At 33.5% G+C, this 23045-nt stretch overlaps 1 long non-coding RNA gene across 1 annotated transcript in view; it reads left to right on the top strand.

Moving 5' to 3' along the window:
• The window catches only part of LOC141542932 (uncharacterized), a 510604-nt gene that overhangs the window by 5646 nt on the left and 481913 nt on the right, over positions 1-23045 (top strand). The window lies entirely within an intron of this gene.

The following is a 23045-nucleotide window of genomic DNA, read 5'->3' as shown; positions in this document are numbered from 1 at the left end:
ATCCTGAAATAATTTGCTTAATGTGATGAGACAACATTGGTGCAAATAGCATGTAAGAGCAGAAAGAGAATTAGACTGGGAATAATTTAGAGATATGGGTTCCATTCCCAGCTCTTGATAGTGCCTTGCAGTATAGTCTTGCATGAGTTAATCACTTTGGGTCCATGTCTTCATCAAGGATAGTCAAGGATAGAGGAGAAGAAGAGAAAATATCTCTCTGATCAACTTCGTGTGATTTTTTTCACATGCATCATAACAAGAGATATAGGATATAACTTGTATAGAAATATTTTGGAGAATTGCAAGTACTATATATAAATTTACAGCAGTATAATGCCCTAGAGTGAGATAATAAACCACCTCAGGAGGCTTGGTTGAATTCTGATGATTGTGTATAAAATTCTCAAAAAGTATGGGGAAAAGTATGTGTATAAAATTCCTCAAAATATAAAATATTTAGTGCTGGAAGAGCTGTTAGAAGCCATCTAGTCTGTTCCCTGTTTTATAAATGAAGAAACTGAATTTCTGAAGGAAAGTGAACTTACCTCAGGTCCCTCATCTAATAGGGACCAGAATCAAAAGTGAACCCAAATCTTATGATTCTAAATTGAAGGGCAGTGTCATTGTGTCATGCTACTCTTTTGAATTTGAAGTCATATTCTAGAATTATTTCAAGCTGAGTTACTGAAGAATTTTATCCCCTATGAATACAGGACATTCTCCATTTAACACTTTCAAAGTTCGAATTTCACAGAAATTTAGTATGAATGACTGCAAAACTGAAGCATATACAAAAACAGTCCTTAAAAACATGAACAAAACACTACCGACTACTCTTACTCCAACCAGAACATTTTGTTGCTAATAAAACCACATAAATTGGGTTTTGGACTGTTTGTTTAGAGCATGGTTTATTGGAACAGGAAGTATGTTTCTTCTTTTCTGTCCCTCTCCCTGTTTCTCTCTTTGAATTTACTCAGGGTTGGGTTGTATTTGCACAGAGCATTAATAAGTTTAAATTAGATAGGTCTGCTTTAGAACTCTTTAACACATATCCATCAAATATTCTCTCTGGTTCTCTGATTGTAAGAAGGAGTGTGGTTAAAATTCTGTTCTGGTTTACTTTGGGGGACGAGCTAATAACTCTTTATACACATAAATCATATTACTTACACTTTAAGTTACTTGAGGAAATAGACAAATTTCCTTCATATTGAATGGCTGTTGAATGTTATTTCTCATATTTCTGTGATTGGCCCATGAGAAAACAATCTTTATGAGCCTATGCAGAGTGCTTGGATTGTATCAAGGCTTGATACAATCTCTCATTGAATATTTTGGAGCATGTATTGGATCCATTCATTGAAGGTCCTTTTTGATTAGTTTCTAGGATGAAATTGGATATGTGTAAAAAAGATTCCCACTCAGCTGTTAACTTCTTAGTTACATTTGTGTAAGGGAGCAATAACTTTTGTAAAATCTGGGGAAGAAGAGGACCAAAATATACCTTTTCCATGATTAAAATGGAATGATGAACACATGGCTTTGCTGGTATTTCTATCTGTTGTGTAAGGCTATTTTTTTTTGCCTGAAGAAATATTGGAGATAGCTGAGACTTGGCAAATTTTGAGACTGGACGTTTGGGAACTGGTGTCCATGCCAGAGTTTGAAAACTCTACACCATTGAGGCCTGGAGGAGGGACCTGTTTGACCCAGTCCAGCAATAGATTAACATCAAGAATTCTGTGGTCTGCTTCAGTAAGACATCAGTTTTTTTTTTTTTTTTTCCCCCATTGGTTTTGCTGTATTTGCAAGACAATTTGAAAAGTTTGAGTTATATTTCCCATATACTGAGGTGGTGACTCATTGGTATTTGAAAGAATTGTTTATACTTTAGTTCTTGCTATGCCTTTTCAATACAAATTATTTTGCAAAAACTTAATTAATGTTAATTGATTAAAGCATACCAGGGCACTAATCACTAAATTAATCAATGATATAAGAAAGATGAAGAAAGAGGAAACTGATATTGGAAATATACCCCAATCCTTCAAGGATACTTTTAAAATCTTGAGACGTGCTCCTGAGGGACTAAACTCCCCTGTGTGAGTAGATGTTGAGATGAGAACTCCCAGAGTTCATGTATGGGTATATATGCATTCTGATTCTTTGCTTGTCTATTATTGAAACTTAGGGGGCCTTTTAGCTCTAATTGTTAAGAGATTGTTTTGTTCCAAGCCTAATTTTTACCTCTTTGTAATGTATATATAAGATATTTAAGGCTCTATTTTCAAAGACTTAAAAAGTAATAAGGGAAGGAGAGTTTGGGAAGTGAAGAGAATATATATTCTAAATAACTTTGAAGGAAGAGACAGGTAAGTATAAAGAAGTTTAGGCAAAATGATTTGAGAAATTCAGGCAGGTGGAGACTTCTTCTACCTAGAATTGGAAGATGTCCATGAACAGCTCTATAAAGTAAGTAATCTGAGTCAAGCTTTAAAAGAAGAGGACATCAATAAATGGAGATAGAAAATGGAAGATAATTTTTCAGATTTAGAAAACAGAATGATCAAAGGCGCAGAGTTGGAAGATAACAGGATGAGAATGGGGGCTTAGAAAATAAGAAGAGTAGTAACCTTGGATAAATTCAAGCTAGCTTATTGGGGCCTCCATACCAGGATCAGGTCCTATTCATACTTAATTAAATAGGTAAGGGGGGGTGAAACAAAACGTTTTCAAGTCAAATTATATGATTTTTAACAATGAATAGAGAAGATACAGCAATGTTAATGATGGGAGGGGGTGAGCCAAAGACAAGAAAATCAGTTAAGAGGCTACTGACAAGTGAAAATATGTGAGAATCTGAACTAAGGCAGTTGCAGTTCAAGTGGGAAGGAGGATGGTGTCTTGGCAATTTATCAATTGATTAAATGTATGGGATAAGATAAAGGGAAAAGTCAAAAATAATTCCTAATTAGGATTAATTAGGTAAGTTGTGAAAGGAAAGTTTAAGGAGGAAGATGGTGAATATAGGTCTAGATAAATTGAGTCTGAAATACCAACAAAATATTCTGGTGATTGTGAATATAGGAATAGAGATATAGAAAGATATAGATATGGAGATATAGATTTGGAAGCTATCTGCTTAGAGTTAATAATTGGATTGATAGGCATGGATGAAATGACTAAAGGGAAGAGAGTACAGAGATAAGAGAAAAGGTACATGAACAGGATAGTGGGGAAATACCCATGTTTAAGTGGGAAGTGAGGAGAAAGGAAAAGATAGAGGAATAGTCAGAGAAGTAGGAAGATCCTAAAAGAGTAAGATCAAGGGAGCAGATGTGTATCAAGTTGAAAAAGGGTGTCCATAGTATGATACCTTCCAATGTCATTGAGGAGGATTAAAAAATGGTTTTAGCAATAAGGAAATAATTTGTAACCTTGTAGAGAACTCTTTCCATAGAGTGGTGGTAGAGATAGAAGCCATATTGCAGAGGTTTGTGTATGTATATGTACGTGTGTACACAAGTATACATGTTAGAGAACAAAGCTAGTGTTAGAGAACAAAATTACAAAGGTAAATTTATTTTAAAGTATTTTGTGATATATTTTCTTTTACTAAAAACACACCTATAACTCAGCCCCAACTTCTACACTCATTTAACTTGAACTTGTAAGTTTTACTTAATTTTAGACTTTTAATACAAATGATTACTTTGTTTTAAACCATAGCAATATAGTCAATTCACATTGAAGGGCAATTTGAGATACATATATGAAAATTCATGACTCTGGTAGTTGCTATTCAGTTTTAGGATCAGAGACTCAAAACTGGAAGGAACTGCAGAAGCTGACTCCTTATTTTACAGATGAGGAAACTGAGGTCCAAGTTGGTTGTAACTTGTCCAGGGTTCCATAGGGAATTAAGTACCAGATGCTCTGGCTGTAGTCAGTGATTCTCCTATTATGTCTTTTTCACTAATTCCTATTTATCGTGTATACATCTTGTTTGTGCATAGTTGTTTGTCTATTGTCTTCCCTATTAAATTGGGAATTAATTTCCTTTACCTTTTGCACAGTGCTTGATATGTAGCAGTCATTTAATAAATGCTTGTTGACTGACTGTGCTAGTTTGGCAGTGAACAATTTACTCAAACGATGTGAGTGCTAGATTTAGAATTCAAATTTCTGGATTTAAATTCCAACCATGTCAGCATTTATTTCCTATGTGACCTCAGGTAACTGGTAACTTTTCCAAATCTCAGTTTACTAGGTGGTAAAATGAGAGATTTGATCTGCAGCAACTCTACAATTCCTTTTAGCTCCATTTTACTGATCCTGTTATCAGTAAAATAAGGACAAATAAACTTTTAATTTCCTCTTTCATGAAGAAATTGTAAGGAAAATCTTTTATAAAGCCTCAAACATCATACCACAAGCCATTTTTATTATTGTCTATAATAATAAACTTGAAACAGACTAGTCTCTTATGCTAAAATGAGCATAACTTGTCCTTCCCCTCCATTTTTCCTAATTTGAAATCAAATTTTTACTATATAAAAGTACATATGATGGTTACAATTTAACCATTTATTGTCTATTAATAATACACTTTAGTATATCCTTTTCCAACTACATTATGTAACATATAGAGAATACCCAAAATAATATCACATAATTAAGTGTATGAAACAAACCAAAAAGAGACTGCTAAAATTTTCTAATACTATGTTTAGTTTTATGAGTTTCTTTTTCAACCTCCTAGTTAGAGATTTGAGTAAGAACTATGTTAAGTTCGATAGGTGTGTTGGAGTTGGGGAAGAAGGGAGATCATCAATATTTATGGAAACAGGGCAGTCTAGGAGAGAGGCTGGAACCAAACTTTCAAATAATCACTAATTTAGTTTCCTGTGCAGTAATAACATTCCACTTATTTCTTAATCATTGGATGTTTGACCTGAGGATATCAGCCTAAGGCTGGAATAATGAAATTGGAGATATGCTACAATATGCTATTAATTTAGAGAGAAAAAAAAAAACAATTTGTCTGGATGCTTAAAAATTCAGTCATGGTTTCTATGCTGTCCGCTTTGTCTAAAGGTGATGTTGGAGTAGATGCGTATGCCCAGAATGTGAACAGAAGATTTATTTAAATTCAAAATCTTAATTACTAAAGTATCAATGAATTTAAAGTGACATTTAGACATTTGATTTACCCTATTAATTTTTTAATCATTCATTCAACAACCATTTATTGAAAGGTTTCTATATATAGAGATATAATTATGATCCTTTCCTTACCCTCATCCAATTTATTTTTTTATTTTTAATTTTTTAAAATTAATTTTGTAATTATAAATTTTTTGACAGTACATATGCATGAGCAATTTTTTTATAACATTATCCCTTGTATTCATGTTTCCAAATTTTCCCCTCCTTCCGTCTACTTCCTCCCCTAGATGACAGGCAATCCCATACATTTTACATGTGTTACAGTATAACCAAGATACAATATATGTGTGTAAATCCAATTTTCTTGTTGCACGTTAAGAATTGGATTCCAAAGGTATAAGTAACCTGGGTAGAAAGACAGTAGTGCTAACACTTTACATTAAATTCCCAGTGATCCTTCTTTGGGTGTAGCTGTTTCTGTCCATCATTGATCAACTGGAAGTGAGTTGGATCTTCTTTATGTTGAAGATATCCACTTCCATCAGAATATATCTTCATACAGTATTGTTGTTGAAGTGTATAGTGATCTTCTGGTTCTGCTCATTTCACTCAGCATCAGTTCATGTAAGTCTCTCCAAACCTTTCTGAATTCATTCTGCTGGTCATTTCTTACAGATCAATAATATTCCATAACCTTCATATACCATAATTTACCCAACCATTCTCCAATTGATGGACATGCATTCATTTTCCAGTTTCTAGCCACTACGAAAAGAGCTGCCACAAACATTTTGGCACATACAGGTCCCTTTCCCCTCTTCAGTATTTCTTTGGGATATAAGCCCAGTAGTAGCACTGTTGGATCAAAGGGTATGCACACTTTGATAACTTTTTGGGCATAGTTCCAAATTGCTCTCCAGAATGGCCGGTTTGTTTCACAACTCCACCAACAATGCATTAGTTTCCCAGTTTTCCCACGTCCCCTCCAGCATTCATCATTATTTGTTCCTGTCATCTTAGCCAATCTGAGAGCTGTGTAGTGGTATCTCAGAGTTGTCTTAATTTGCATTTCTCTGATCAGTAGTGATTTGGGACGCACTTTCATATGAGTGGATATAGTTTCAATTTCATCATCTGAAAATTCTCTGTTCATATCCTTTGACCATTTATCAATTGGAGAATGGTTTGATTTCTTATAAATTAGGGTCAGTTCTCTATATATTTATTTTCTAGATTCTTTTATGGATTCTCAAATTTTTCTAGATTTTTTTTTCTGGATCCTCTCTCTAAAAACAACTCTGCTAGAATCTTTTCTAGAGCCTCAATTCAGAAATGTTTTTACAGCTTCTATTCTGCTTTGTCTCTCTAGAAAAAAACTCTTTCCTAGATCATTTTCTGAAGCCTCAATCTTTTCTAGATTATTTTCTGGAACTTCAATCTTTTCAGATCCTTTTCTGGATTTTCAAGCCAGAAAACAGTCTTTACTAGCGTCTTTCCTGGACCTTCAACCTATCAGAACCTTTAGCTATAAAAATATTTAACAAATTTGTTACTTCCCTTCTAATCTTGTTTGCATTAGTTTTGTTTGTACAGAAACCTTTTAGTTTGATGCAATCAAAATCTTCTTCTATTTTGTGATCAATAATGATCTCTAGTTCTCTTCTGGTCATAAATTCCTTCCTCCTCCACAGGTCTGAGAGGTAGACTATCCTCTGTTCCTCTAATCTATTTATGGTCTCATTCTTTATGCCTAAATCATGGGCCCATTTTAATCTTATCTTGATATATGGTGTTAAGTGTGGGTCCATATCTAATTTCTGCAATACTAATTTCCAGTTTTCCCAACAGTTTTTTTCAAATAATGAATTTTTATGCCAAATGTTGGTATCTTTGGGTTTGTCAAACACTAAATTACTATAGTTATACCCTTTTTGTCCTTTGAACTTAATCTGTTCCACTGATCGACTGGTCTATTTCTTAGCCAATACCAAATAGTTTTGGTGACTGCTGCTATATAATATAGCTTTAGATCAGGTACACCTAGACCACCTTCATCTGACTTTTTTTTCATTAATTCCCTTGAAATTCTCGACCTTTTATTCTTCTATATGAATTTTGTTATTTTTTCTAGGTCATTAAAATAGTTTCTTTGGAGTCTGATTGGTATAGCACAAAATAAATAGATTAGTTTGGGGAGTATTGTCATCTTTATTATATTCACTTGGCCTATCCATGATAATTTTTGGAAGCCTCAATCTTTTCTTGATCATTTTCTGGAACTTCAATCTTTTCAGATACTTTTCTGGATTTTTAAGCAAGAAAACATTCTTTACTAGCGTCTTTCCTGGAGCTTCAACCTTTTCTAAACCCTTTTCTATGGCTGCAATCTAATAAAAGAGTTTTCTAGATTCTTTTCTGGATTCTATCTTTAGAAATGTGTTTTCTAGATTATTTTCTATAGTCTCATTCTAGAAAGCGTTACTTTCTAGATTCTTTTATGCATCATCTCTCTTGAAATCATGTTTTTCTAGATTCTTTTCTACAGCCTCAGTCTAGAAAACACTTTTCTAGATTATTTTCTCGATCTTCACTCTAAAAAACAGACTTTTCTAGATTATTTTCTAGAAGTTCAGTGTAGAAAACATTCCTTTCTAGAATCACTTCTGGATCCTCTCTCTAGAGAATAATTTTTTTCTAGATTTTTTTTCTATTGCCTAAATCTAGAAAATATCCCTTTCTACTTTTTTTCTGGATCCTCTCTCCAGAAACAACTATTTTCTAGGTTCTATCCCTGAGCCTCAATTCAGAAAAAAACATTCTTTTTTAGATTCTTTTATAAATCCTATCTCTAGAAAAAAACCTTTTTTCTACATTCTTTTCTGGAGCATCAATCAACTTGCTTTTCACAGCCCTCCCTTTTTAGGATCCCTCCCCCACCTTAAAGATCCTCCCCTTATTTTACCCCTTTTCCTTGAAATTACTGTATTCCCTTCCCCTTAGCTTACTCCTTCCCTTTCACTTTTCAATGAAGTGGAAGAAGTTTCACCATAAATCGAATATGTCTATTGATACACGCTATGTTCATCTCCCTCCTTTCTTTCTCTCAGATATAATAGGTTACCTTTGCCTCTTCATGAGATGTAGTACCACCACTTTACACTTTTTTATGATATAATCTCCTTTCCACCTCTAGTTTCTAAGACAAATTGTACATATGTTCTTTACATATTTTTTTGACAGAAGTATAGTTCTCAAGATTTCTTTTTACCTTTTTAGAAATCTCTTGAGTTCTGTATTTGAAGATCAAACCTTTTATGTAGGTCTGGTTTTTTCATCTAAAATAGATGGAATTCATTTATTTCGTTAAATGTCCATCTTCTTCCCTGGAAAACGATGCTCATTCTTGCTGGGTAAGTTATTCTTGGCTGCATACCAAGTTCCTTAGCCTTTCGGAATATCATGTTCCAGGCCCTGCGTTCTTGTAATGTGGATGCTGCTAGATCCTGGGTTATCCTTATTGTGGATCCTCCATATCTGAATTGTTTTTTTCTAGCAGCTTCCAATATCTTTTCCTTTGTCTGATGGTTCTTGAACTTGGCCACTATATTTCTTGGAGTTTTGATTTTAGGGTCCCTTTCAGTAGGTGATCGATGAATTTTTTCAATGTCTATTTTACCCTCTGTTTCCAAAACGTCTGGGCAGTTCTCTTTGATAATTTCCTCGAAAATGGTGTCCAAGCTCTTTTTTTTCTCCCATTTTTCAGGGAATCCGATTATTCTCAAATTGTCTCTCCTGGATCTGTTTTCCAGGTCTGTTGTCTTTCTGGTAAGGTACTTGACAGTCTTTTCAATTGTTTCATTTCTCTGGTTTTGCTTGACTCCCTCTTGGTTTCTCCTTGAGTCATTCATTTCTACTTGTTCCAGTCTAATTTTCAATGATGTATTTTCTTCACTCACTTTTTTTATATCTCTTTGTAATTGTCCAATTGAGTTTTTATCTTCTATGGAATTTTTTTCCATTTTATCCATTTTATTTTTTAGAGAGCTGATTTCTTTTTCCAGCTCACTAATCCTGTTTTCCTTGGAGTTGTTTACCTTTTCCAGCTCATTAATCCTGTTTTCCTTGGAGTGGTTTACCTTTTCCAGCTCACTAATCTTGTTTCTCAATGATTTGATTTCTTTATCCACTCTGTCTTTGAATGCATGGGATGACTTCTCCAGGCTCTCTTGCCAAGCTTCCCTTTCCTTTTCCCATTTCTCTTCCAGCTCTCTTGTGAGAGCCTTTTTGATTTCCTCTATGAGGTTCTTTTGCATTGAGGAGCAGCTTGTATCCCTCCCAGGGGATACATCTGGGGACAGTCTGTTCCTAGTCTCCTCAGCATTTGAAGTCTGCTCCCTCTCCACACAGAAGCTGTCAATGGTTAGAGCCCTTTTGAATTTTTTGTTCATTTTGTCAGAGTAGGAATCAAAGAAAACAAACTGACAAGAGAAACAATTGGTCTGTTTTGCGGGGGATGAGGCTGGATGGTATTAATGGGCTTCCTCTACAGACTGGGGATAGGGCAGCAGAGAGCCACTAACAGAACAGCAATGACTGTACTGAGTCTGCGCTCCGAGAACGCACCGAGTCAGTCCAGGTGGGGGTTGGGGGTGGCCGGACTCTGAGAGATGCTGGCTTTCTGGGGTTTCAATCTTCACCTCCGGTGTTTACACCCTCTCCGCTGCTCCTGGCTTGCTGCCAAGACGGAGCATCCACACTGGGGCAAAAGCCCTTTCACAGAAACGGCAGAGATCACACCCCTCCCCCTCTGGTCTGAGCTGTGCGAGCTGCCTGTCTTGCTCTGGCTGTCTGCCCTCAGTCTGCGCCCAGTCCGATTGACCCTTCCCCAAGCAAACACAGACCTTTTCTGGCGACTCTCAAGGATGTCTTCTCTTGGTGACCATCTGTGGATTTCTTTCTGGGTCAAGCATTAAGTCAGAGGCCTGTCATGAAGTAAGTTCTGAGAGAAAACGAGGAGCTCAAGCAGCTGTCTGCCTCCATGCCGCCATCTTTAAGAAAACTTTTTTTTTTGTAGATTCATTTCTAGATGCCCACACCTTTCTAGATTATTTTTGGAGCTTCAATCTTTTCTAGCGCCACAATAAAATAACACTCAGTGTTTTCTAGATTATTTTCTGGTTCCTCAAACTTTTCTAAATTCTTTTCTGGATCTGCTCTGTATAAACGACTCTTGTATAGTTTCTTTTCTATAGCGTCAATTAAAAAAAATTCTTCTAGATTATTTTTCTGGATACTCTCTCTAGAAAGCATTCTTTTCTAGATTCTTTTATGGATTCTCAATCTTTTCTAGATTTTTTTTCTGGATCCTCTCTCTAAAAAATAACAGTGCTAGAAACTTTTCTAGGGTCTCAATTCAGAAAATTTTTTCTAGCTTCTTTTCTGCTTTGTCTCTCTAGAAAAAACTCTTTTCTAGATTATTTTCTGGAACTTCAATCTTTTCAAATTCTTTTCTGGATTTTCAAGCCAGAAAACATTTTTTGCTAGCATCTTTCGTGGATCTTCAACCTTTTCTTGATCCTTTTCTATAACTGTAATCCAGAAAAAGTCTTTTCTAGATTTTTTTTTCTGGATTCTTGCTTTAGAAAGAAATCTTTTCTAGCTTCTATTCTAGAACCCCAATCTAGAAAACAATCTATTCTAGAATCTTTTCTGGATCTCCTCTCTAGAAAAAATTCTTTTCTAAGTCCTTTTCTAGACCCTCAATCTAGAAAACATTCTTTTCTAGGGTCTTTCTTGGATCTTATCTCTAGAAACTACCCTTTTCCAGAGCCCCAATCCATAAAACAATCTCTTCTCGATTTTTTTTCTGGATCCTCGATATTTTCTAGAACCTTTTTTGGATACTCTCTCTAGAAACAACTCTTTTCTAGTTCCTATTCTAGAGCCTCAATCCAGAAAAACAATCTTTTCTAGATTATTTTATGAATCCTCTCTCTAGAAAAAAAAAAACCCTCTTTCTATATTCTTTTCTGGTGCATCACTCTTTTCTATATTATTGTCTAAATCCTCAATCCAGAAAACATTCTTTTTTAGGTCCTATAATAGCACCTCAATTTAGAAAACAATCTTTTCCACATTTTTTTCTGCATCCTCTCTCTAGAAATATCTATTTTTTCTAGATTCTTTTCTAGAACTTCAATCAAGAAAACATTTTTTTTTCTAGATTCATTTGTAGTCCCCCAAACCATCCTAGATTTTATTTGGAGTCTCAGTGTTTTCTAGAGCCTCAATAAAATACCCCTCACTGTTTTCTATATTATTTTCTGGATCTTCTCCTCTGGATCCTTTTCTAAATCCTTTTCTGCATCTGCTTTCTATAAACTATCCTTGTATAGTTTCTTTTCTACAGCCTCAATCTAAAAAAAATTATTCCAGATTTTTTCTGGATCCTCTCCCTAGAAAACATTCTTTTCTAGATTCTTTTATGGATTCTCAAATTTTTCTAGATTTTTTTTTCTGGATCCTCTCTCTAAAAACAACTCTGCTAGAATCTTTTCTAGAGCCTCAATTCAGAATTTTTTTTACAGCTTCTATTCTGCTTTGTCTCTCTAGAAAAAAACTCTTTCCTAGATCATTTTCTGAAGCCTCAATCTTTTCTAGATTATTTTCTGGAATCTCAATTTAGAAAACGTTCTTTTCTAGATTCTTTGATGGATCATCTATTTTGAAACAATGTTTTTCTAGATTTTTTTCTACATCCTCCTTCCAGTAATCATTTAATAGATTCTTTTCTAGATCTTCTTTCTAGAAACCAGCCTTTTCTATATTCTTTTCTAGAACCTCAGTTTAGAAAATATTCTTTTTTAGAATATCTTCTAGATCCTGTCCCTAGAAACAATTCTTTTCTAGATCCTTTTCCAGAGCCTGACTCTAGAATATATTCTTTTCTCCATTCTTTTCTGGATCATCTCTCTAGAAACTAGTTTTTTGTGGGTTCTTTTCCAGTGCCTCAATCCAAAAAACTTTCTTTTCTAGATCCTATAATAAAGCCTTAATTCAGAAAACAATCTTTTCTACATTCCTTTCTATATCCTCTCTCTTGAAACATCCTTTTTCTTGATTCTTTTCTAGAGCCTCAATCAAGAAACATTTTTTTCTAGTTCACTTCTAGACCCCCAAACCTTTCTAGATAATTTTTGGAGCCTCAATTATGTCTACAGCCTCAATAAACAAAAAACCCTCACTGTTTTCTAGATTATTTTCTGTACCCAATCTTTCTAAATTTTTTTCTCGATCTCTTTTTATAAACAACCCTTATATAGTTTCTTTTTTACAGCCTCAGTTAAAAAAAAAAGTGTTCTATTATTTTTTCTCGATCCTCTCTCTACAAAACATTCTCTTTGAAATTCTTCTATGGATTCACTATATTTTCTAAATTTTTTAGATTTTTTTCTGGATCATCTCTCGAAAAAGAGCTTTGCTAGTAACTTTTCCAGAGCCTAATGAAGAAATATTTTTTCTAGCTTTTTTTTCTCGTTCGTTTCTCTAGAAAAAAAAAAAAACAAAACAACTTTTCTGAATCATTTTCTGGAGCCTCAATCTTTTCTACATTATTTTCTGGAACTTCAGTCTTTTCAGATCTTTTTCTGGATTGTAAAGCCAGAAAACATTTTTTACTAGCGTCTTTCCTGGAGCTTCAACCTTTTCTAGATCCTTTTCTATAGCCTCAATCTATCAAAAGACTTTTCTTGTTTCTTTTCTTGATTTTGTCTTTATAAAGAAGTCTTTTCTAGATTCTGTTCTAGAGCCGCAATCTAAAAATCGTTCTTTTCTAGATTCTTTTATGGATCATCTCTCTTGAAACAATGTTTTTCTACATTCTTTTCTAGAGCCTCATTTTAGAAAACATTTTTTCTAGTTTCTTTTCTAGATTTTATCCCTAGAAATAAATCTTTTCTAGGACATCAATCTAGAAAACATTCTTTTCTAGAATCTTTTCTGGAACCTCTCTCTCTAGAAACATGTTTTTTTCTAGATTCTTTTCTACAGCATCAATGTAGAAAAAATATTTTCTAGGAACTTATTTGGATCCTCTCTCAAAAACAACTCTTTTCCAGAGCCTCAATCCATAAAACAATCTCTTCCATATTTTTTTCTGGATCCTCAGTCTTTCCTAGGTGCTTTTATGGATACTCTCTCTAGAAAAAACTCTTGCCCAGATTCTATTCTAGAGCCTCAATCCAGAAAAAAAAGAAAAAAACAAAATAAAAAACAAAACAAAACAAAACAAAACATTTTTTCTCCATTCTTTAATGAATCCTCTCTCTAGAAAAAATCCTCTTTTCTACATTCTTTTCTGGAGCACCTACATTTACATATTGTTGTCTAAATGCTCAATACAGAAAACATTCTTTTCTAGATCCTAAAATAGAGCTACAATGGAGAAAACAATCTTTTCTACATTCTTTTCTGGATTCTCTCTCTATAAACATCTTTTTTTCTAGATTCTTTTCTATTCCCTCAATCAAGAAAACATATTTTTCTAGATTTATTTCTAGACCTCCAAACCTTTTTAGATTATTTTTGAAGCCTCAATCTTTTCTAGAGCCTCAGTAAAAAAAAAAAAAAAAAAAAAAAAAAAAAAAAAAAAAAAAAAACCTCTCTGTTTTCTGGATTATTTTCTGGTTACAAAAACTTTTCTAATTCTTTTCTGGATTTCAATTCTATAAACAACCTTTCTATAGTTTCTTTTCTACAATCTCAATCTAAAAAAAAATATTCTAGATTTCTTTTCTGGATCCTCTCTTTAAAAACAACTTTGCTAGAATCTTTTCTAGAGCCTCAATTCAGAAAATTTTTTTCTAGCTTCTTTTCAGCTTTTTCTTTCTAGAAAAAACTCTTTTCTAGATCATTTTATGGAGCCGCAATCATCTAGATTATTTTCTGGAACTTCTATCTTTTCAGACCCTTTTCTGGATTTTCAAGCAAGAAAACATTCTTTGCTCACGTCTTTCCTGGAGCTTCAACCTTTTCTAGATCTTTTTCTATAGCTGCACTCCAGAAAAAGTCTTTCTAGATTGTTTTCTTGATTCTATCTTTAGAAATGAGTCTTTTCTAAATTCTTTTCTAGAGCCTGAATATAGAAAACTTTCTTTTCTAGATTCTTTTATGGATCATATCTCTTGAAAAAATGTTTTTGAAGATTCTTGTCTAGAGCCTCATTCTAGAAAACATTTTTCTAGATTCTTTTTCTAGATCTTCTCTCTAGAATCCAGTCTTTTCTAGATTCTTTTCTAGAACCTCAGTCTGGAAACCATTTTTTCTAGAATCTTGTATGGATCCTCTCTCTAGAAAAAAGTCTTTTCTATTCTAGAGACTCAATCTAGAATATATTCTTTTCTAATTCTTTTCTGGATCCTCTCTCTACAACCAAGTCTTTTCTAGATTCTTTTCTAGTACAACAATTTAGAAAACATTTTTTTCCTAGAATCTGTTCTGGATCCTCTCTCTAGAAACAACTCTTTTCCAGAGGCTCAATCCATAAAACAATCACTTCTAGATTTTTTTCAGGATCCTCTATCTTTCCTAGATCCTTTTCTGGATGCTCTCTCTAAAAACAACTCTTTTTCTAGATCCTATTCTAGACCCTCAATCCAGAAAACATTCTTTTCTAGATTTTTTTGTAAATCCTCTCTCTAGAAAAAAACCTCTTTTCTACATTCTTTTCTGGAGCATCAACCTTTTCCATATTGTTTTCTGAAACTTCAATCCAGAAAACATTCGTTTTTCGATACTATAATAAAATCTCAATCCAGAAAACTATTTTCTAGAATCTTTTCTGGGTCTTCTTTCTGGAAAAAAACCTCTTTTCTACCTTGTTTTCCATATTTTTTAAAAATTAATTTTATAATTATAACATTCTTGACAGTACATATGCATAGTTAATTTTTTTTTACAACATTATCCATTATACTCACTTCTGTTCTGAATATTTCCCCTCCTTCCCTCCACTCCTTCCCTCAACTAGATGGCAGCTATTCCCATACATATTAAATATCTTATACTATATCCTAGGTACAATATATATGTGCAGAACCGAATTTTGTTGTTCTTGCAAAGGAAGAATTGTATTCAGAAGGTAAAAATGATCTGGGAATAAAAACAACAACAACAACAAAAAACGGATATTAAATGCTCACAGTTTACACTCATTTCCCAGTGTTCCTTTTCTGTGTGTAGCTGATTCTGTCCATCATTGATCAAATGGAATTGAATTAGATCTTCTTTACGTTGAAGATATCCACTTCCATCAGAATACATCCTCACACAGTATCATTATTGAAGTGTATAATGATCTCCTAGTTCTGCTCATTTAACTCAGCATCAGTTGATGTAAGTCTCTCCAAGCCTCTCTGTATTCCTCCTGTTGGTCATTTCTTATAGAACAATAATATTCCATAACATTCATATACCATGATTAACCCAACTATTCTCCAATTGATGGACATCCATTCATTTTCCAGTTTCTAGACACTATAAAAAGGGCTGCCAAAAACATTTTGGCACATAAAGGTCCCTTACCCTGCTTTATTATTTCCTTGGGATATAAGTGCAGTAGTAACACTGCTAGGTCAAAGGGTATGCTTATTTTGATAACTTTTGGGGCATAATGCCAGATTGCTATCCAGAATGGTTGAATTCTTTCACAACTCCACCAACAATGAATCAGTGTCCCAGTCCTGTCCAAACATCAATTCCTTTTCTTACTTATTTTTCTCTATTTCCCATTCTGTTGAGTCTAATTTTCCCTTTGTTACTTTTGCAGTTTGGGATATTATTGTTGATATCAATTCTCTCGTATTTGCTTCAAAGGAACTTTTTTTGTACTATGCATTATCTTCTTTATATTTAATGCTGGATCAAAGGATTCTTAAGAGGAATCCTATTTAGCAGAAAGAGTGAATTGCAGAGAAATCTTCCAGTTATTCCCTTTGGAAAAATCCATGTCTTTGGATACTTGTTCTTTTCTATTTACCATTTGATTGAGTCTTGTTTTCCCTGTGCATTTTTGATCATGATATTTGATGTTAATTCTCTCGTATTTTCTTTACTGGAACTTTCTCTATACGATTCATTATCTTCTTTATATTTAAACTTTATAAAAGGTTTCATAACAGCAATCCTTTTCAGTGTAAATAGTTTACATCCAAAGAAATGATCCAGTTATTCCCTTTCGAAAAAACAATTCCTTTTCAAACTTGTTCTTCTCTATTTCACATTCTATTGAGTCTAGTTTACCCTTTGTTCCTTTTGCAGTTTGGGATATTATAGTTGATATCAATTCTCTCATATTTGCTTCAATGAAACTTTTTGTGGACAATGCATTATCTTCTTTATATTTAAGCTGGATCAAAGGCTTCTTAACAGGAGTCCTATTAAGTGGAAAGAGTGAATTGCAGAAAAATCTTCCAGTTATTCCCTTTTGAATAATCCATTCCTTTGGATACCTGTTCTTCTCTATTTCCCCTTCTTTGTAGCCAAGTTTTCCCTTTGATGTTAGTTCTCTCCCAATTGCTTCAATGGAACTTTCTGTACAAGTTGCATTAACCTCTTTATATTTAAAGCTTGATCGAAGGTTTCTTAACAGCCATCCTTTTCAGTCTAACAAGTTTTTGCCCAAAGCAATGTTCCAGTTATTTCCTGTTGAATAAATAATTCCCTTACTTACTTGTTCTCCTCTATGTCACATTGTATTGAGTCTAATTTTCCCTTTGTTTGTTTTGCAGTTTGGGATATTATAGTTGATATCAATTCTCTGGCACTTGCTAAAATAGAATTTTTGTGCACAATGCATTATCTTCTTTATATTTAAAGCTGTATCAAAGGATTCTTATACAGCGGAAAGGGTGAATATGCAGAGCAGTCTTCCAGTTATTCCCTTTTGAAAAGTCCATTCCTTTGCTTACTTGTTCATCTCTATTACCCATTCTATTGAGTCTAGGTGTCGCTTTGTGTCCCTTGCATTTGGGATCATTATACTTGATGTTAATTCTCTCCCATTTGCTTCAGTGGAACTTTCTGTACAAGTTGCATTAACTTCTTTATATTTAAAGCTTGATCAAAGGTTTCGTGACAGCAATCCTTTTCAGTCTAAAAAGTTTTTTTTTTTTTTTTTTCCAAAGCAATGTTCTGGTTATTTCCTTTTGAAGAAAAAATTCCCTTACTAACTTGTTCACCTCTATGTCACATTCTATTGAATCTAATTTTCCCTTTGTTTCTTTTGCAGTTTGGGATATTATAATTGATATCAATTCTCTTGCATTTACTTCAATAGAATTTTTGTGCACAATGCATTATTTTCTTTATACTTGAAGCTGTATCAAAGGATTCTTATTCAGCGGAAAGGGTGAATGTGCAAGCAGTCCTCCAGTTATTCCCTTTTGCAATGTCCATTCTTTTGCTTATTTGTTCTTCTCTATTACCCATTCTATTAAGTCTAGGTTTCGATTTGTTTCCCTTGCATTTGGGATCGTTATACTTGATGTTAATTCTCTCCCATTTGCTTCAGTGGAACTTTCTGTACAAGTTGCATTAACTTCTTTATAATTAAAGCTTGATCAAAGCTTTTGTAACAGCAATCCTTTTCAGTCATAAAATTTACATCCAAAGAAATGAACCAGTTATTCCCTTTTGAAAAAACAATTCCCTTACTTAGTTGTTTTTTCTCTCTGTCACATTCTATTGAGTCTAATTTTCCCTTTGTTTCTTTTGTAGTTTGGGTATTCTAGTTGATATCAATTCTCTGGCATTTGCTTCAATAGAATTTTTGTGCACAATGCCTTATGTTCTTTATATTTAAAGATGTATCAAAGCATTCTTAACAGGAGTCCTATTCAGCGGAAAGGGTGAATGTGCAAAGAAATCGTCCAGGTATTCCCTTTGGAAAAGCTATTCCTTTGGATACTTGTTCTTCTCCATTTCCCATTCTATTGGGTCTAAGTTTCCCTTAGTTTCCCTTCCATTTTGGATCATTATAATTGATGTTAATTCTCTCCCATTTGCTTCAATAGAACTTTTTGGGAAAAGTTGCATTAACCTCTTTATATTTATAGCTGGTTCAAAGGTTCCGTAACAGCAATCCTTTTCAGTCTAAAAAGTTTTTCTCCAAAGCAATATTCCGGCTATTTCCTTTTGAAGAAATAATTCCCTTACTTACTTGTTTTCCTCTATGTCACATTCTATTGAGTCTAATTTTCCCTTTGTTTCTTTTGTAGTTTGGGATATTATAGTTGATATCAGTTCTCTGGCATTTGCTTCAATAGAATTTTTGTGCACAATGCATTATCTTCTGTATATTTAAAGCTGTTTCACAGGATTCTTAACAGGAGTCCTATTCAGCAGAAAGGGTGAATGTGCTTTGAAATCTTCCAGGTATTCCCTATTGAAAACTGCATTCCTTTGAATACATGTTCCTCTCCATATCCCATTCTATTGGGTCTAGGTTTCCCTTAGTTTCCCTTCCATTTCCAGTCATTATAATTGATGTTAATTCTCTCCCATTTGCTTCAATGGAACTTTCTTTACAAGTTGCATCAACTTCTTTATATTTAAAGCTTGATCAAAGGTTACGTAACAGCAATCCTTTTCAGTCTAAAAAGTTTAAGTTTAAAGAAAAGATCCAGTTATTCCCTTTCAAAAAACAATTCCTTTTCGTCCTTGTTCTTCGCTATTTCACATTCCATTGAGTCTAGTTTTCCCTTTTTTCCTTTTGCAGTTTGGGATATTATAGTTGATATCAATTCTCTCATATTTGCTTCAATGAAACTTTCTGTGCACAATGTATTATCTTCTTTATATTTAAGCTGGATCAAAGGCTTTTTAACAGGAGACCTATTAAGTGGAAAGAGTTAATTGAAGAAAAATCTTCCAGTTATTCCCTTTTGAATAATCCATTCCTTTGGATACTTGTTCTTCTCCATTTCCCATTCTGTTGGGTCTAGTTTTCCCTTAGTTTCCCTTCCATTTCGGATCATTATGATTGTTGTTAATTCTCTCCCATTTGCTTCAATGGAACTTTCTGTACAAGTTGCATCAACTTCTTTATATTTAAAGCTTGATCAAAGGTTACATAACAGCAATCCTTTTCAGTCTAAAAAGTTTAAGTTTAAAGAAATGATCCAGTTATTCCGTTTCAAAAAACAATTCCTTTTCTTCCTTGTTCTTTGCTATTTCACATTCCATTGAGTCTAGTTTTCCCTTTTTTCCTTTTGCAGTTTGGGATATTATAGTTGATATCAATTCTCTCATATTTGCTTCAATTAAACTTTCTGTGCACAATGTATTATCTTCTTTATATTTAAGCTGGATCAAACGCTTTTTAACAGGAGTCCTATTAAGTGGAAAGAGTGAATTGCAGAAAAATCTTCCAGTTGTTTCCTTTTGAAAAATCCATTCCTTTGGATACTTGTTCTTCTCCATTTCCCATTCTATGGGGTCAAGGTTTCCCTTACGTTTCCTTACATTTTGGATCATTATAATTGATGTTAATTCTCTCCCATTTGCTTCAGTGGAACTTTCCGTACAAGTTGCATTAACCTATTTATATTTAAAGCTTCATCAAGGGTTTTGTAACAGCAATCCTTTTCAGTCTAAAAATTTTTTGTCCGAAGCAATGATCCGGTTATTCCCTTATGAAAAAATAATTCCTTTTCTTACTTGTGCTCGCCTACTTCACATTCTATTGAGTCTAGTTTTCCTTTGTTTAGTTTGCAGTTTGGGATGTGAGAGTTGATACCAATTGTCTCGTATTTTCATCAATGGAACTTTTTTGGTACAATGCATTACCTTCTTTATATTTAATGCTAGATCAAAGGATTCTTAACAGAATCCTATTCATCGGAAAGAAAGAATTGCAGACATATCTTCCAGTTATTCCCTTTTCAAAAATCCATGCCTTTGGATACTTGTTCTTCTGTATTTCCCCTTCTATTGAGTAAACTTTTGCCGTTGATTCCTGTGCATTTTGGATCATTATAGCTGATGTTAATTCTCTCCCATTTGATTCAGTGGATCTTTCTCTACAAGGTGCATTATCTTTTTTATATTTAAAGCTTGATCAAAGGTTTTGTAACAGCAATCCTTTTCAGTCTAAAAAGTTTTTGTCCAGAGCAATATTCCGGTTATTCCCTTATGAAAAAACAATTCCTTTTCTTACTGGTTCTCTATTTCAAATACTATTGATTGTAGTTTTCCTTTGGTTCTTTTACAATTTGGGATATTAGAGTTGAAACCAATTCTCTCGTATTTAGTTCATTGGAACTTTTTTGGTACAATGCATTACCTTCTTTATATTTAGTGCTGGATCAAAGGATTCTTAACAGAATCCTATTCAGCGGAAAGGGTGAATAGCAGACAAATCATCCAGTTATTCCCTTTTCAAAAATCCATGCCTTTGGATACTTGTTCTTCTGTATTTCCCCTTCTATTGAGTAAACTTTTGCCGTTGATTCCTGTGCATTTTGGATCATTATAGCTGATGTTAATTCTCTCCCATTTGATTCAGTGGATCTTTCTCTACAAGGTGCATTATCTTTTTTATATTTAAAGCTTGATCAAAGGTTTTGTAACAGCAATCCTTTTCAGTCTAAAAAGTTTTTGTCCAGAGCAATATTCCGGTTATTCCCTTATGAAAAAACAATTCCTTTTCTTAATGGTTCTCTATTTCAAATACTATTGAGTGTAGTTTTCCTTTGGTTCTTTTACAATTTGGGATATTAGAGTTGAAACCAATTCTCTCGTATTTAGTTCATTGGAACTTTTTTGGTACAATGCATTACCTTCTTTATATTTAGTGCTGGATCAAAGGATTCTTAACAGAATCCTATTCAGCGGAAAGGGTGAATAGCAGACAAATCATCCAGTTATTCCCTTTTGAAAATTTCATGCCTTTAGACAATTGGTCTTCTCTACTTCCCCTTCTATTGAGTCAACTTTTCCCTTTGATTCCTGTGCATTTAGGATCATTATAGTTGATGTTAATTCTCTCCCATTTGATTCAGTTGAACTTTCTATACAAGGTGCATTATCTTTTATATATTTAAAGCTTGATCAAAGGTTTTGTAAAAGCAATCCTTTGCAGTCTAAATTGTTTTTCTCCAAAGCAATGATCCGGTTATTCTCTTACGAAAAAACAATTCCTTTTCTTACTGGTTGCCTATTTCACATTCTATTGAGTCTAGTTTTCCGTTTGTTTCTTTTGCAGTTTTGGATATTTGAGTTTATACCAATTCTCTCGTCTTTGCTTTAATGGAACTGTTTTGGTACAATGCATTACCTTCTTTATATTTAATGCTGGATCATAGGATTCTTAACAGAATGCTATTCAGCGGAAAGAGTGAATTTCAGACAAATCTTCCAGTTATTCCCTTTTGAAAAATCAATTCCTTTGGATACTTGTTCTTTTCTATTTCCCCTTCTATGTAGTCAAGTTTTCCCTTTGATGTTAATTCTCTCCCATTTGCTTCAATGGAACGTTCTGTACAAGTTGCATTAACTTCTTTATATTTAAAACTTGATCAAAGGTTTCGTAACAGCAATCATTTTCAGGCTAAAAATTTTTGTCCAAAGCAATCTTTCGGTTATTTCCTTTTGAATAAAAAATTCCCTTACTTACTTGTTCTTCTCTATTTCACATTCCATTGAGTCTAATTTTCCCTTGGTTTCTTTTTCAGTTTGGGATATTATAGTTGATATCAATTCTCTCGCATTTGCTTCAATAAAAATTTTTTGCACAATGCATTATCTTCTTTATATTTAAAGCTGTATCAAAGGATTATTAACAGGACTCCAATTCAGCGGAACTTGTGAATGTGCAGAGCAGTCCTCCAGTTATTCCCTTTTGAAAATTCCATTCATTTGCTTACTTGTTCTTCTCTATTACCCATTCTATTGAGTCTAGGTTTCGCTTTGCATCCCTTGCATTTGGGATCTTATAAGTGATGTTAATTCTCTCCCATTTGCTTCAGTTGAACTTTCTGTACAAGTTGCATTATCTTCTTTATATTTAAAGCTTGATCACAAGTTTCATAACAGCAATCGTTTTCAGTCTAAATACTTTACGTCCAAAGAAATGATCCAGTTATTCCCTTTCGAAAAAACAATTCCTTTTCTTACTTGTTCTTCTCTATTTCACAATCTATTAATCTAGTTTTGCCTTTGTTTTTTTTGTTTTTTTTTTTTTAACATTTTAGGATATTATTCTTGATATCAATTCTCTCATGTTTGCTTCAATGAAACTTTTTTTGCACAATGCATTATCTTCTTTATATTGAAGCTCGATCAAATGTGTCTTAACAGGAGTCCTTTTAAGTGGAAGGAGTGAATTGCAGAGAAATCTTCCAGTTATTTCCTTTTAAAAAATCCATTCCTTTTGATACTTGTTCTTCTCTATTTCCCCTTCTATATAGTCAAGTTTTCCCTTTGATGTAAATTCTCTCCCATTTGTTTCAATGGAACTTTCCATACAAGATGCATTAACCTCTTTATATTTAAAGCTTGATCAAAGGTTTTGCAAAAGCAATCCTTTTCAATCTAAAAAGTTTTTGTCCAAAGCAATGTTCCAGTTATTTCCTTTTGAAGAAAAAATTCCCTTACTTACTTGTTCTCCTCTATGTCACATTCTATTGAGGCTAATTTTCCCTTTGTTTCTTTTGCAGTTTGGGATATTATAGTTGATATAAATTCTCTGGCATTTCCTTCAATAGAATTTTTGTGCACAATGCATTACCTTCTTAATATTTAATGCCGTATCAAAGGAAGTCATCCCATGCATTCAAAGACAGAGTGGATAAAGAAATCAAATCATTGAGAAACAA

The sequence above is a fragment of the Sminthopsis crassicaudata genome, chromosome 5 (assembly GCF_048593235.1).
Source record: "Sminthopsis crassicaudata isolate SCR6 chromosome 5, ASM4859323v1, whole genome shotgun sequence".
NCBI lineage: Eukaryota > Metazoa > Chordata > Mammalia > Dasyuromorphia > Dasyuridae > Sminthopsis > Sminthopsis crassicaudata.
The sequence above is the reverse complement of the archived record's forward strand: the minus strand, read 5'-3'. Positions and strand labels throughout refer to the sequence as shown.